The 12,403-nt window shown below is 40.2% G+C and overlaps 1 protein-coding gene across 5 annotated transcripts in view; it reads right to left on the bottom strand.

Annotated features, from left to right (window-relative positions):
* Window positions 1-12,403, bottom strand: part of WIPF1 (WAS/WASL interacting protein family member 1) — a 118,260-nt gene that overhangs the window by 70,553 nt on the left and 35,304 nt on the right. The window contains exon 1 of one of the 5 annotated variants that reach the window (XM_031651371.1): window positions 3,023-6,384. The exons of 2 other annotated variants lie outside the window; for them this stretch is intronic. The gene's annotated coding sequence lies outside the window, so the exon portion shown is untranslated. Of the gene's footprint in view, window positions 1-3,022; window positions 6,397-12,403 lie in introns of those variants that run through there. 2 more of the 5 variants (XM_031651369.1, XM_031651366.1) reach the window with 2 other exon arrangements.

A 12,403-nucleotide genomic window follows, 5' to 3' on the forward strand; every position in this document is an offset into this window, starting at 1 on the left:
GTTTTGCAAAATAAAGCGTTCTGGAGATTGGTTGCACAATATGAATATACTTAACGCTATTGAACTGTACACTTAATGGTTAAGATGGTAAATTTTGTTATGTGTCCTTTATCACAATTAACCCCCCCCAAAAAAAAAACCTATAGTTCTTAGTATTTCCCAATATGATGGTGATAACAATAATACCTTACAAATGCCCGGGAAGTTCTTTCAGAGAAATCCAGAGAGCTGGGCCTCCAGATTTGTTCATGCCAACTCAAAACGATACCAAGGATGAGTTCAGTTGTAAAAGTTGTACTTATCAGAGTTTAACTTTCTTTTCCCCACTAGCATGAATGTTTGGTATATATCACCATTTATTCCTCTGAAACCAGGGTCACCCAGACATCTGTCTGTGGATGTCGACCCGCAGTGCCACTCTGGTATTATCTGGGATTCAGGGAGGAGAGGCCTGCCTATGTTGAGGAAAAAGAGAGATTTGTGAAGTCAGCCTCATTCATCTTCTACTTAGAGAGTTAAGGAATGTGTCCATACTGTTCCTCCCTACAAAATTCACGATTTTTTCTCCAGATTAAAGGTGACTTCACCTCTTTCCACTTTGACGTTTAAACTCAACTCAGTATTCAACTTGGCAGTCATTCCTATCTAAAAATTACACAAAAGATTAATACTCCAGGTGCTCTCTACCACCCAACAGGATCTGTTACCTTCTGCCTTTCTGGGTCTCCACTCATTCTTTCAGAACCTGGTTATCAGAGGTTTTATATAATGATGGCACTTTATAAACCATTTTTTGCATCTCAAACACAAAGGAACACAGTGCAGAGAAAGTGGAAAGATGGGGAAGGGGCTGAGAAATAGGAAAGAATAAGGACCCACAGAAGAAATACAAACAGCTTTTGGAAGGATGCATTTACAAAAATGACATCAGGCAGCTGGGTGCAGTGGCTCACGCCTATAATCCCAGCACTTTGGGAGGATGAGGCGGGCGGATCACCTGAGGTCAGGAGTTTGAGACCAGCCTGACCAACACGGTGAAACTCCATCTCTACTAAAAATACAATACTAGCCACGTGTGGTGACGCATGCCTGTAATCCCAGCTGCTTGGGAGGCTGAGGCAGGAGAATCGCTTGAACTGGGGAGGCAGGGGTTGCAGTGAGGTGAGATGGTGCCATTGCACTCCAGCCTAGGCGACAAGAGCAAAACTCTGTCTCAAAAAAAAAAAAAAAAAAAAAAAAAGTCATCAGGCCCATCTGGAAAGTATTCTAACAAAATAAAAAGATAAAAAGTCCCTTTCCACTATGAGCAGCAGATTTTCAGAACATAAGACTTCTGGAACAGCAAGGCTGTACAGCCAACTAACAAAGCAAAACAAAACTGAAAGAAGAGTTCCTTTGAGGAATGTCCAGCCACTGCGAAGTTGTAAGCCTCTTCCTGGTGCTCAAGGGCAGTACCAGGTACAAGAGGCCTTCCTACTGCAGTTCCCATGTGCATGTCTCTTACAAGCATTTGTGCAAAGTGCTCCAACCAGCGATAAATCTAATCTTCCCTCCATCCCCCCACACCCGTCGACAATGTGGGCTGGCTCTGTCAGAGCTAGCGCAGGGTTTCTGAAAACACTAGGGCTGATATGTCTAGCTTAGAATCTTCCCTTATTCTCTGTCAGCTTCCTCTCCATTTTCTTGCACAACTTGGTAGTAAAATATGAAAAAAATGTGGCAATTGGAAGACAGAATCAACCATGATTTTTCTCTTTCATCGCTGTTCTAGTTATTTGGCATTACTGGAATATAAACAAGTGAGTCCAGGAGCCCCTCACTCCTTCGTTGTTTATCATACAGATACATTTTACAACACTTTGGGCTGGAATGAAGACATGAAACAGGAAGTTCCTGATCTTGCTGTCCTCTCCTCCTTATCCTCCCTGTCTCAGTTAACACATTAACACAGTCAAAGAAGCCGTCTAGTATGTTTCCCAAAAACACCCAGAAAGAGCTCCGCAGCCTCTCTGGCTAACCCGTCCTAGAGCTGCACAGCAGTCCAATAATGTAGGAACCTCCTTCTCTTAACTCGGATTTGAGACGTTTTCTTTTTCCACATACAGGTCTGAAAGCAGCAGGCCACTGCGTAATGAAACTATCCCTCACTGGCCTCAGGAGGAATAATCTTGGGGCCTTTCTGTTTCTGGACTGCTGCTTCCCAACCCACTAGCCATCTTTCTGGCTCTTTTGCAGACTCTTCTCTAGGAAGCACAAGGCTGAAGACATAAAGCTCTCGCAACCGTCACACCTCACGGCCTCTTCAGGGCCTGCTTAGCTTTTGCTCTGGGCTGTGCCTGCTTCTTAAACTCTGGTGCCGGGCAAAGGATTTCCTCATCTCATGTTTAAGCTGTCCCTACTGCTGCTTCTCTACTCCTGTTTTGTGTTAGTAAAAGAAGGAAGGAAAGAAAAGGGGGAAGGAGGACAGTAGAAAAAATAAAAAAGGAAACTTAAGAATTTATAATGACATGAGATATTATATTAACATTAAATACAAGCCAAAAGATGAGTTTTATGAGATGAAAATTCCACACAACAACAAACTTTTGCATATAACCTTGCAAGCACGTTTTTATGCACAATATTTCTGCATTTTCTAACACCCTTTGAATGCCCCACATGTCTGCAAACACAGGCTGATCTGTCCCATTGCACATTTACACTAACAGGTAAAAATGACAAGAAGCCTAGCTGAATTCCACGAAATAAGTTATTTAAAGAACATCTGAAGTTTTGTTCTTTCAGAAGCAGAGAAGTTCTAAAACACGGAAGCAAGAGATTCTGAGAATTTCATTTTCACCATAATGGCTCAATGTTTGTTCCTCTAACAATGTGCAGTTAACAGCTGTGCGCTGGCTCTTACATTCAAAGCCAAAAAGCAAGTTCTTCACATTAGAGAAATCATTAAAGACAGTTCAAGGAAAGAGAATTAGGTATTTTAGAGTGGCTATGAAAAGTTTTCCAGGGGGGAAAAAGCACTAACCTGTGTTGTTTTAATCTGCTGAAAACAACCAAGTTCTCAAGTTCCCCTTCTGTCTTCTAGCCAGTTTCCTGTAAATGTTGCATGTGACATTATACTTCCTCACTGCACCTTCTTTGACTCGCCTCCCTAACTGGTCAGAGGCATGTGATAAGATCAATTTGCTGCTTGCTTCACATGGGGGTAACCCTGTGTCTGCGGAAATGATTGTCTCCCCCAGCTTGTTTTGAGTGTTCCCAGGACACAGGTAAAGAGGAGATAAGCCAGGGGGAAGTCATGCCTGGACTCCAGGCACTCCTGACTCCAGAGGAAAGTGAAGGGGGAAGGGAGAGATAGTCTTGAGCCCCAGGGCTCAAGGGCTCTTGAGGCTGGAGTTGAGCAGCTGAGAAGGGGCAGAGCGCTCACAGAGGAGCCTGGGGCTTGGGTGCTCTGCTGTCATTAGGTCAGCCCGTGGGAATGCCACCCTCAGGGCAGCTGAGGAAGGGCCCTTGATGGTGCTGCACCCAGGATGTCCCCACACTCCTCTCTGGAGGGCACCACCATCAAGGGAGCACACTCAGGCCTTGGTTCATATTTCTGGATCCTGCATCAACCATGGCTACACACCCTGAATTTCCCGGGACTCTCTCAACTTCACATGTGGTCATGCTGTCAGACAGTGTGCCCCAACTGTTGGTTCAGAAAACAACACCAATGTATTCTCAGCCTTCCAGGGCTAAATAACTGGGAGACATTTCCCTCTTGCTGACCTCCAAAATACACCAGCCTTTTGGTTTCCCTTGAAAGAGCTGGGTATCATCTTCCTCCGGAATGGAGCTGGGTTCCTGGCAGTGTGTGAGTCCTGGCCATGGGGGCTCTGATGTTGGCCCGACAAGAGCACCAGGAGAGTGCCAGCTGTGACCCTCTCTGCCCTGTACAGCTGGAGAGGCTGGAGGAGAGCTGGGGCAGGGACTAAGCAACAAGCCCAAGGGCACCATATCTAGCTTTCTTGTTCTGCTCAGTGGTGCCTTCTGTTTCTTTTTGTGATTCCCCTAGCCATCAGGAGGGTCCAAACATACTGGAATTTGTGGATATAGGAAGTTGTGTGTGGCAGTCAAATGATCTCCTGGACCAAGGGGAATATTCCACAATTTGTAAGACTTGACTGCAAAAACCCCAAAGTTGTTTCTATTTGGCTACCTTGGCATGATTGTTTTTTAAAAAATGTTTTTAAAGGGATCTTTTTTGTTTTTTAGAAAGGTAACTGTAGACATACTCCAAGTCTTGAAAATATTACCCTATAATTCCCTGATGAAGTTTTCCATGGGAGAATACTGAGTAAGGAAACCAGTCCTGGGACTCAGAACTGTGGACAACAGTAAAACCCTGAAGTCTCACCACATGATTGCACTTCTGGCTTTGAAAACACACATATCTGTTTTTACCATTTTGACAGCTGATGGCTGGTTTTCTGATTGAATTGACATTTAGATTAGACAATTGAGTCAAAATGGCTGTCCGAGCTATAGACATGGCATTAGCTTTAAAACAGGAATAATGGTAAAATTTTGCCATCTTGGAGTCAGAAATTGCAAGAACTTTGGAAAAACAAAATACTACATAGATGAAAAATGATGATGACTCAATTTGAATGTATTTAGAAGTCTCACATTCTGGGTTAATCTGCCAGTTCCATTTTTCAACTAAGCAGCCGCATATGTTCTGCTTAAGCCGTGTTCTGTGTGGAATTTTTAAAGGCCTTAATAAAATGCTTTATAATTTTCCATTAAAATCCCTAACCTGGCTTTCTGTCCATGTTTTTGTTTTTGTTTTTTTTTTTTCTGGTTAGGCATTTAAAAATTTTAATACACTTTATATTTCAGAACAGTTACAGATTTACAGAAAAACTGAGAAGACAGTACAGAGTTCCCATATATCCTACACCCAGTCTCCCATATTATTAACTTCTTAACTTTAGTATGATACCTAAGTACCAATTAATAAACCAATAGTGATACATAATTATTAACTAAAGTCCACGGTTTATTCAGATAGCCTTAGTTCTTACCTACTGTCCTTTATCTGTTCCAGGATCCCATCCAGGACTCCACATTACATTTAGTCATCGTGTCTTCTTACGCTCCACTTTTCAGGCTTTCCTTGTTTTTGACAACCGTCACAGTTTTGAGAAATACTGCTCTGGTATTTTGTAGAATGTGCCACAATTGGGATTTGTTTTTTCTCTTGATAAGACTGGGGCTATGGGTTATTTGGAGGAGGTAAAGTGTCATTTTAGTCACATCGCATCAGGTATATGTACTATCCACATGATTTAATACTGCTGGTGTTGGCCTTGATCACCTGGCTGAGGCAGTGCATGTCGGGTTTCTCCACTGTAAAGTTGCTCGCTGCTTCTCCCCACCTTTCCATATCATACTCTTTGGAAGAAAGTCCTTCGGGGTAGAGTGTCTATATAAATTATTTGGGATCCTTCTGCATGGAAGATTTGTCTCTTATACACATTTATTAATGTATTCAATCATTTATTTATACCAGTACGGCTGCACAGGTATTTATTTTATGCTTTGCATTTTAATTCAACAGTACTTTATTCTGTTGCTCAAACTGTTCCAGCTTTGGCCACTGGGAGCTCTTACCATTGGTTTCTGTGCTCCTTTGACATACTCCTATCAATATTTTTTTCTGTTTTGTTTTTAAGTACTTCCTCACTTTCCAGCACTACAAGATGCTCCAGGCTCACCGTGTATAGTACCTCCCTAACTGTTCATGATTTTGGTTTCTTTTTTTGTTTTGTTTTGACAAAAGAATACAAAAATAAACTGATGGGCCTGAGAAAACATGTCTTCAATTTTAATTAGTTCTGCTCATGTGTACTAATAAAAAATTTTGTTTAATTACTTTCATAAAATTAGTCCTACCTGGCCTCTACCAGCTGCAAAACACCATAATACCAAGTGAGTGGAATTCTGCACTGGCTTAATCCCAAGATACATGGCTGTGCTGGTACTGTTTTTTTCCCCACATATTTTAACATTCCTGGAATCGAAGTGTGCATTTAATGTCATGTCTTTTTTTCCTCCTTACCTGTTATTAATTGATGTTACACCTTATAGTTGATGGTGTTCTGAGAATGGAGGAAATAGATCAGTCAATTACTTTTTGTTTGGACTAAGATATATAATTTATTTTCACTGATTTTTTTCCCACTGAACAAATATTTTGACTAAAGTAGTTTGATGTATAGCATGTGCAGACATTAAAAAATTCCAAGGTACATTCTACTACAAACACATTCTAACTTTACCTTAAGCTACAAATTCTCATCAAGTCCTAAATATAGATAAAATACAGATATTGATATAAATTAAAATGGGGGAGTCTATTTAATTTCATTTTTAAAATTGACATTGTAACTGTATATATTTATGGAGTATAATATGATATTTTGATACATATATATATTGTATAATGATCCAATCAGGGTAGTTAGCATATCCATTAACTCATGCATTTATCATTTATTTATGATGAGAATATTCAAACACCTCTCTCCTAGCTATTTTATAAAATACAATATTTTACCATTAACCATAGTCTCCCTACTGTGCAAGAGTGCACCAGAATTCACTCCTCCTATCTAATTGTAACTTTGTACCTGTTGACCCCATCTTCCCCTCCCTCCCCAGTCTCTGGTAACCATCTGTTCTATTCTCTGCTTCTGTGATATCAACCTTTTTTTTTTTTTTTTTTTTTTTTAAGATTCCATATATGGGTGAGAGCATGTGGCATTTGTCTTTCTGTGTCTGGCTTATTTCACTTAATATGATGTCTTCCAGGTTCATCCATGTTGTCACAAATGACAGGACTTTATTCATTTTTATGCCTGCATAGTATTCTGTTGTATATATATACCACGTTTTATTTGTTGGACATATCCAACTGCATGTACTAGAATAAAAACAGACACATAGACCAATGGAACAGAATAGAGCCCAGAAATAAATTCATGCACTTACACTCAACTGCCATTCAACAAAAGTGCCAAGAACACATACTGGGTAAGAGACACTCTCTTCAATAAATGGTGCTGGGAACATTGGATATCCATGTGCAGAAGGAAGAAGGAAGGTGTTCAATTCTTTTCTGGGTTTACTGACTCCTTTTGTGTTTACTCTATTACTTTTCCAAGATCTCATGAGTCCATTATCATGCCTGAGCAACCTAATATTGATGCTGAGGGGTTGCGAGATGGAGTTTCAGTATGGCTGATGAGGAGCAAATGTGCTGACTGGTCAGCAGGCAGATCCAAAGCTCTCCTTGCTTCTGTTTTCCTACTGAGACAGACAAGTAAGTGCACAGTGGTAGGACTGGCCAGGAGTCCCCTCGCTGTGGCCAGGATTTTCTCTCCAGCTAATGAACCACTGTTATTTTGGGAGCATGATGTTTTATAGATTTTTTTTTTCTTTTAAAGGACAGAGACTAATTCAACCATTTCCCACTGGCATATCTTACAAATGGTCACAGACAAAATGCCCAATCTTTTCATCCAGGTAGGCAGAACTTGGCTACTCTAAATACTATTTACTGTCCCACTCCTGTATAAAGTGTACCAAAAACTGATAGTGCCTTAATCATCTCACCAGTACCCAGAAAGGACTGGAAGAAATGCTGCACTGACTTTTTTCAGCAACCATTTACCAAGCCTGTATCCCATGCTTTGACATTGAGCTAAGTGCTTTATATACATATTTTCATTTAACTCTCATTATAATCTTGTGAGGTAGGTAGTGTGATCTCCCCTTTACAGACAGAGTAATCAAGCTTTATGTGGTTAACTAACCTCTCCGGGGTCTCTTGATAAGTCTGAAGCCAACATACAGGTTCAGTTCTATCTGTGCAGAGACTCAGAGCCTAACTGCTACTCTTTGCTATAGAGAGATTTACCATGCTATAGATAGAATACTAACTGCTATACTCATAAATGACCACTTTATTGAATACAGTCCTATTCTCTATTTTCTGCACATGCCTTTCACCTCAACCAAACCTAAGATGCAAGGAGGGCAAGGATAGTGTCTAATACCCCGTTATCTCAGCTTTCCATTCTCACTGCAGCAGCTCTCCTGGGGACCCTGCATTCTTGCTTTACTGTCAACTCTAATTTTCTTCTGCTTTATCTTCATTATTTTCCTCCTTCACTTTTTATTTTTTTGAGATGGAGTCTTGCTCTGTCGTCCAGGCTGGAGTGCAGTGGTGCCATCTCGGCTCACTGCAAGCTCCGTCTTCTGGGTTCACGCCATTCTCCTGCCTCAGTCTCCCTAGCTGGGACTACAGGCACCCACCACCACGCCCGGCTAATTGTTTGTATTTTTAGTAGAGACGGGGTTTCACTGTGTTAGCCAGGATGGTCTCGATCTCCCGACCTTGTGATCTGCCCATCTCAGCCTCCCAAAGTACTGGGATTACAGGCGTGAGCCACCGTGCCCGGCCTTTTTGTTGTTGAGACTGGGTCTCCCTCTGTCACCCAGGCTAGAGTGCAGAAACATGATCATAGCTTGTGGAAACCTTGAACTCCTGCCCTCAAATAATCCTCCTACCTCAGCCTCCCAAAGCACTGGGATTATAGGTGTGAGCCACTGCACCTGGCACCTCCTCCACGTTTATTATTTCCTTCTTCTCACTTTGTTTTGCTTTATTTTATTTTACTAGCTTCTTAAGTCACAATCTTATTTTTTCCAGTCCTTTTAAATAAAAGCCTTAGCTTTAATTAAGTGTATTTTTAGTCCTATTTCACACATTTTGATGCATTATATTCTCATTGTTAATTTTTAAATAGTCCATAGTTTTAGTATTGGTTTTCTTGACCCAAGGATTATTTAGAAGGATCATATCTTAATTTCTAAGTGATTAGATGGAGGTGGGAGCAGTAACCATCTTGTGTTAATTTTCAAGGCTACTATACTATTGTATGTGGCCAATACACGTCTATTTTTTGTTAACTGAACATCTTCTTTGTAGTTGAGTATTTAATCAATTTTTGTAAATGCTCCATGGTCTTTTAAAAAAATTGTGTGGATGTCCTAGTTGTTGGGTTAGGTCAATAATGATAATGATGCTATTCAAACATTCTGTTCCTATTTATTTTGTCTACTTGATGAAATACTGAAAACATTTTGTTAGTCTCCCACTATCATGATGAAAAACTTCATTTGTATTTTAAACTTTTTTATTTTATTTTATTTTATTTATATGTATTTTGTGTGTGTGACACAGAATCTCACTCCATTACCTAAGGTGGAATGCAGTGGTGCAATCTCAGCTCACTGCAACTTCCGCCTCCTGGGTTCAGGCGATTCTTGAGCCTCAGCCTCCCAAGTAGCTGGAATTACAGGCACGCAACACCAAGCCTGGCTAATTTTTGTATTTTTAGTAGAGTCGGGTTTTGCATGTTGGCTATGCTGGTCTCGAACTTCTGACCTCAAGTGATCCACCCACCTTGGCCTCCCAAAATGCTGGGATTACAGGCGTGAGCCACCATGCCTGGCCTGTATTTTTATTTGTATTTTTAACAGATTTTTCAGTGCTAGGGTACTCAGTGCATAAAGGTTCATTAATGTTAAATCCTCTTGTTGGATTTGTATTTCTTATTCTATGTCTCATTTAGTATTTTTTTTTTACATTCTATCCTACATTTATAAATATTAACATTACTGTCCTGATTTTTGTTTTGTTAGCATTCACTAATCTATCCCCTCTTTTCATCCTTTCTGTGTTATTTTGCTATACATATGGCTCCTAAAGACGGTATATAGCTAGATTATCTTTTTAAACAATCTGAGAGTTACTGATTTTTATTAGAATTTAACCTAGTCACATTTATTTTTGTTTACCTTATTCCTCCAATTTTATCATGTGTTTGGTTATATTATTTTCTTCCGGTCTTTCCCCTCTTTTCTTGACTTTTTCTGACTGATCATGCTCTTAATTAGTATAGTACCCTCCACCCCAGCTGTGTATGTGTTTTAATATGTAATGGTTTAGAAATCCTATTTAATACTTTTTTCAAGAGATCAAATACATGTGATCCTTCTTCATAAACATCAGAGAACTACACCGAAGGACTCTATTAATAGGTAAAGTCATTCTGTTGTTTGGAGAAATGTAGTGGTAGGTTCATGTTAATAACAATAATTATATAAGGGCGTTTAATATTACACAGGCATCAGAAATCTTTCTAAAAGGGTACGCTGTCAGGTATCCATATACACTCCCCACCCCCTCCCTATATGGAGGACTAGCTACAGCTTTCACAAATAATGTGGGTAAGTGTGGGGTAGAGGCAGCAAGGAACCCACTGGCTGTGACGTAACCACAAACATCCTGGGGACTGTTTCAGGAAATTTTGGACTCTGAGACATGCAGGCAATCTGTGGATCTACAGAGGTATCTGTAGAAGACAGCCTGTCAGGGTGGGTTTCCTACCACCTCATTTCCGGTCACTAAAAGCCATCATAACTAAGGAATCTGTTCTAGATTAGGTGATGTCACAAAAAATGTAAACATAATTGCTAAAGAGTTGAGGAACTCAATTGAGAAAATAATGTTGCTAGACCTGAGTTGCTAGCCTCAGAATGGCTAGAATTCTGAGTTTCCTAATGTCTAATTCAGAAGGCACAGTAATAAATGAGAATTCACAATCTTTTTTTCTCCTCTTTTAAAAAATGAAGTAGTTTTCCATTTTTAAAGCTTTGATATCACTGGAAGGGCACGAGGGAAATAGGGAAATTCTGGCCATAAAATACAAGTATTGTTTGTGTGGTTTTTTATATGTGTATGTGTTTGAATGAAAGTTAACATTAAAATTCCTTATTTGATTTTTCATAGAGAAGCCTAGAGTAGAGAGGGGAAGGAACAGAGATAAAGGTATAGCAAGTAAGACCTGTCAATCACTCGATTTACTGAAATGAAATCTTGGTTTGGACCACGAGAAAATGTGGTAAAATACCTTAAAAGAGTGTTTCTGTTTAACAGTACATGTTTAAAGAAATCAATTTAGCCTAAAAAACCCTTTGAGTTAACTATTATATGTAATCATTATTATATTACAAATGGGGAGATTAAGGTTCCAAGAATCGAAGAGATTTGCTCAAGTAAGTAAACAAGTGATATAATTGGAATTTGAACCCGTTTCTGACTATAAGTCAAGTGTCATTTCCAGTACATACCATAACTGCCTTCTTGTTGTTCTATCTCTGAGAAAAATTTAAACCCATGCACACCACATGTGAGTTGTGCAGCAGGTAATTGTGGTAAGGCATGGTCTGTGCTTTACAATGTACGTCAAATGGTCTAGCCAGACCCCAGGGCAATTGTTTCTAAAATGACCCTGGGGGATTTTTGGAGTATTATGTCATGTGAAGCCTCCCCTCATTAACAATCATGCAAAAAGCCAGCAAACACTGTTTCTGACCCTTGGAACAGCTAAAGGAAGTTGAAGTTGAAAGAAAGTTCTCTTGCTGGTAGACTATACACTGGTACATTGTTGATACCGTTGTGATGTGATTCTTCTAGGTCACAGTTTTCTCATCTATAACATGGAGATAACTTTAGTATTATTCAATGTGTATTCAATGTGAGTATTAAAAGTGATGCTGCAAAGAGTTTAGCCACTGCAGTGCATAAACAGTGGGTACTGTTACTATTGTAGGTAGAAAATTTTATTCTCCGGAAATCTATATTGGAATTTCTCACAAGAAAGACAACCAGAGTCAAGCAAATGACTTTTTTCTTTCTTTTTTTTTTTTTTTTGAGATGGAGTCTCCTTCTGTCGCCCAGGCTGGAGTGCAATGGTGCTATCTCGGCTCACTGCAACCTCCATCTCCCAGGCTCAAGCAATCCTCCCACCTCAGCCTCCTGAGTAGCTGGGACCACAGGTGCCCACCACAGTAGCCAGCTAATTTTTTGTATTTTTAGTAGAGACGGGGTTTTGTCATGTTGCCCAGGCGCGTCTTGAACTCCTGGGCTCAAGCAGTCTGCCCACCTCGGCCTCCCAAAGTGCTGAAACTACAGGCGTGAGCCACCACACCGAGCCATGAACTTTATTTCTGAGGGTGTTTTGCATGCAGGAAATAAAGGATATTCAGGAATCAAATGGAACAAAGCCGCAGATTATCCCAGAGAGGTACAGTGTAGTCAGAAAGCAGGATTGGAAATCCATTAAGGGTACTTTGAGCCTGGAGTACATACTTTCCTAAATTTGGTAAAGCATATACTTTCCTAAATTTGGAAGAGTGAGAATATTTGTGTCTGATCAAAAATAAGGAGGAAAGCTGAGGCGGGAGGATTGCTTGAAACCAGGAGTTCAAGACTGGCCTGGGCAACATA

This window comes from Papio anubis, chromosome 10 (genome assembly GCF_008728515.1).
Source record: "Papio anubis isolate 15944 chromosome 10, Panubis1.0, whole genome shotgun sequence".
Taxonomy (NCBI): domain Eukaryota; kingdom Metazoa; phylum Chordata; class Mammalia; order Primates; family Cercopithecidae; genus Papio; species Papio anubis.